The 4325-nt window shown below is 40.6% G+C and overlaps 1 long non-coding RNA gene across 4 annotated transcripts in view; it reads right to left on the bottom strand.

Moving 5' to 3' along the window:
- LOC122557850 overlaps nucleotides 1-1261 on the bottom strand; it is a 24567-nt gene extending 23306 nt beyond the window's left edge. For all 4 annotated transcript variants that reach the window (XR_006313956.1, XR_006313958.1, XR_006313959.1 and 1 more), the window contains exon 1: nucleotides 679-1261. This is a non-coding gene — a long non-coding RNA (uncharacterized LOC122557850). The remainder of the gene's footprint in view (nucleotides 1-678) is intronic.
- Nucleotides 1262-4325: the final 3064 nt, after the last annotated feature.

The raw sequence follows: 4325 nt of genomic DNA, 5'->3' as shown, positions 1-4325 counted from the left end.
AGCCCTCCACAATCACCTGATGAAGGAGCGTCGCTCCGAAAGCTAGTGTGCTTCCAATTAAACCTGTTGGACTATAACCTGGTGTGGTGTGATTTTTAACTTTGATTCTTTAGGAGTTTCGTCACAATATTATCTCCACAGTCTAATTCGTTTCTTTGTCTTTGAATTCTTGTTCCTTTGCCAAATCATTTGCTGGGCTGATTTGATCAATTGAACACTTTTAAGGGCCACCGAGTGGCCACTGCTCATCACCCTATGCTTTATTTAGGGTGGCAGAAAGTTGTTGAAAGTCTTTGGATTTTTCCGGAAACTTCTCACATTTTTACTAATGGTGAAAAACAGATCTTCCGTCTTATCTATGTGATTACCCATCTTTAAACAAACTTCCTTATCTCCCAGAACAATTTCAGTGCCAATTTAAATAATGCCAATCGAACCAAATCGGAGTTTCTGAGCTCGGAGAGGTTCACTACGCTCTCTCTCTTTCTTTGCTTTCAGATCTATTTCTCAAGTCTGTCCTTAGATGTCACTCTCCTTTTTTTTAAATATATAGAGTTCCCCTAATCCTTCCCTTGCCAAGACCGATCCTTTCGGGCTGGAGTAGAAAATAGATAGCGAGACGTCAGGCCAGACACAAGTTGAATGAGGAGGAAAACCAAACGTATATAAAATACTCACGTCTGGCTGGCCGCATTCCTTAACCCTCAACAGTGAAGGACGCAAGGCTCTTAAGCCACTGTCCACAATCTAGAGACCTCTCGGTTTGAGATCGGTCAAAAGAATCAACGGAATGCGATCTGCACAAAAGCAAGGGTCATTAGTTTATTGAATTAAGGCACCTTGACACACTTCTGTCCAGCAACACCGAGGTTAAAGCTTCTGTGTTCCGTGGTGAAGTTGCACAATTAGATTCGAAAATTATACATTATTTATATGTTTTTTAAGAGACAGTACAACTTTAATTACAAGACCAATCAAATGTGATAAGGTGACATGATTGACAGCAGGCTGATCCAATGATATTCCCTGGGAAAGGAGTCTTAATTACATAAATCGTCATGTCATGGCAGCAGTTCAAGGTTAGTTTGAATTCTAAATCACTATCTTATGATTCATATTATGAAAACTCCATTGTTTTCTCTTATCTCTAAATACAACCAACTTAGCAAAGCATCTGTTCAAGTTCACAGAGTCAAAACAATACTTGCAGCCATTTTGTTGTGTTATTTTAAATTGAAAAGCCATTTTGTGGTTAATAAAAATCTACATTTACTTGTTGCTTCTGACAACAGCTTAAATTCAAATTTTAGATCCTCAGTAGGGGGTTGTGAGTGTCTGTGAGAGAGAGTGTATATGTGTGTGTGTGAATGTAAAGGGGACTAAGTCTGTGAGAGGGTGCATGTATGAGTGTGGGAGTATGCAGACTTGCAGAGTTACATTGTACTTTGCTCAAAAACTGCATGAATCCATGTAAGATTCTGTTAATTCATTTTTTAGATTAGAATCAGTCTAAATATTATGGCACAGATAGCAACACATAGGGGCTAACACCTTCAACACATTATGTGGGCTGAATCCCAAGACAGAGGCTGGTCCTCCCTAGTTGGTTTTAACACTGAGTCAGGTTCCTCCAACTCTGCATCCGATACAGGCAGCATGTAATGCTCAGTAGATTGCCTCTTGCAGGTGGAGCGTTTCGGAAGAAATTCAATCCCTTCTTCAGGTGGCATCGAGGCGTATCATCCACTGTGTACATCTCAGGTTCTGAGGTCTCTTCAATGCTTGACAGAGAGGGAGAACCCATAGGTTCCAGAGCATTTGGAAAAGCTGTCAAGGCATGTTTTGCTCCCAAACCATTTGTGAGTTTGCAGCTTTTATATGGTCCACATGGTCATACTTGCAGAGTTACATTGTACTTGGCTCTGTTAACTCACTTTTTAGATTAGAATCAGTCTAAACATTATGGCACAGACCGGGAACGCAGGGGGCTAACACCTTCAACATATTATCTGGCTGACACCAATTGTTAAAGTTCACCTGAGAATGTAAATTATAAAAAAAGTTTTGCGATTTACATATGAAAGAAGTATTTTGTACACCCCAGTCCAACACCGGCATCTCCAAATCGAGTCAACTGTATTGCTATGGCTCTAACACCCCCACATGGACCAAATTGGGTACTGCAAATATCCATTAAGTAATGATCAATGTACTTTTTACATCCAACTATTGCTAATAACTAGTTCAAAACTTTGAAATTTGTAAATTACCACGTCTGAGGCATTTGTACGTTATGTCTCTCAGCCCTGCAGTGATGTTAGACTAAGGCCTAACTGAAGCAGAAGTCATGAATTTAATTCCATGTGCACCTTTTCCCATGGGTTAAAGAGTTTCCGTCAATTCCTGCTGTGCTATTTTAACTCACAACAAACATAAACAATTTGCCAAACACAACTTAAGTCAAGGACTTATGGAATCCAATTTGTGTGCATAGAATTGAAGGTATTGCTATAAAGGTAATGCTTCAGTTCTATTTCAATGGTCTTACTGAGCAATATCACAGCAAACTGATGGATGAAAATGGAAAAGATTGAACGATGAGGCATATTATTGGGACAGTATAGCAGTACTCAAGTCTGTATTTATCTTTTCCTTCCCTTGATGTTACAAGAATGTGGGCTGAAAATGTGTTGCTGGAAAAGCGCAGCAGGTCAGGCAGCATCCAAGGAACAGGAGGCAGCATCCAAGGAACAGGAGAATCGACGTTTCGGGCATAAGCCCTTCTTCAGGAATCATTCTTGAAGAAAGGCTTATGCCCGAAACGTCGATTCTCCTGTTCCTTGGATGCTGCCTGACCTGCTGCACTTTTCCAGCAACACATTTTCAGCTCTGATCTCCAGCATCTGCAGTCCTCACTTTCTCCTGTTACAAGAATGTCCCAGAATTCAGGCTGCTCAACACTGTTAGTCATATCATTTGTGCATATTTAATTAATAAGAGATGTAGAATGAGAATACTTCTGTTCTTAGAAATTCTGTTCCTCTCTTTCATCAAAAATATGTAAGCAGGTTCAAAATGTATTTTGCTTGTTTTCCTTCTAAGGAACTAGGGACTTGTCAATTAACTTAGCACCTCCAAGTGACCATTATTCATGTGTGATCCAGACAGTGTATTAATAGTTTATTTGACCATGAGGTGTTGCAACTGAGGCCAATCTACATCTAATGTCCACATTTGTACTTTACAGTCACATGGTAATTATTAGGCATGCAGAAACATTAATTTTCAATGTCTCTGTCTACAATTTCAAGTGCCAATTTTGGCATTGTTACTATTTTTCAGGGTGACACTGATGAACATTTTTCAGTGTACAACTTCCAACGAAGCACCAATTAGCTATGTCCTTGTGGAGAGTCCAATTTATGACCAAGATTAAGTAGTGTAGTGGTTGAAAAGGCAAAGTGGTATTGCTGCCCTGGGTTTTAAATTAGTCTGACAGGTATTAGCTAACCACACCCTTGTGTTGCTGGTTCAGGTGAGTTTCCAAATCTCCCCGCTCTCCACCTCATCCCAGATCCAACCCTTCAACTTAGCGTTGCCCCCTTGACCTGTCCTCCCTGTCCATCTTCCTTCCCACCTATCCACTCCACCCTCCCCACCGACCTATCACAATTACCTCCCACCTGTACCTACCCGTCACTTTCCCAGCTACCTTCCCCCTCCCATCCCCACCCCCATCCTCTATCTCTCAGCCCCCCAAATTCCTGATGAAGGGGTTATGCCCGAAACATCGACTTTCCTGCCCCTCACTTGCTGTCTGACCAGCTGTGCTTTTCCAACGCCACACTTTTCGACTCTGATTAAAGTGAGTGATTTACGTTTTGTCTCTCAATGTTAACCAGTTGCTTTCTGCTTTCTGATCTGTTTGTGGCTTTGGACAGTTTAATTTATTCTTGTTCAGAAATAGGCCGCTGAAACAAATTAGTATTAAGCTACTCTTTGTAAATGAGATTTTACTCTAATAAGTAAATATTCTCAACTTCTAAAGAAGATGCTGATAAAAGTTAAAAATCACACACAATCAGGTTATAGTCCAACATGTTTATTTGGAGGCAACTACCTGATGAAGGAGCAGTGCTTGGAAAGTTTGTGCTTCCAAGTAAACCTGTTGGACTATAACCTGGTGTTGGGTGATTTTTTGACTTTGTACATCCTAATCCAACACCACCACCTCCAAATCAAGGTAAAAGGCTGCAACATTGATCCAATGTTAGTTCTATAGCTGTCTTTGAGGAGAAAGTGAGGACTGCAGATGCTGGAGATCA

The sequence above is a fragment of the Chiloscyllium plagiosum genome, chromosome 16 (assembly GCF_004010195.1).
Source record: "Chiloscyllium plagiosum isolate BGI_BamShark_2017 chromosome 16, ASM401019v2, whole genome shotgun sequence".
NCBI lineage: Eukaryota > Metazoa > Chordata > Chondrichthyes > Orectolobiformes > Hemiscylliidae > Chiloscyllium > Chiloscyllium plagiosum.
The sequence above is the reverse complement of the archived record's forward strand: the minus strand, read 5'-3'. Positions and strand labels throughout refer to the sequence as shown.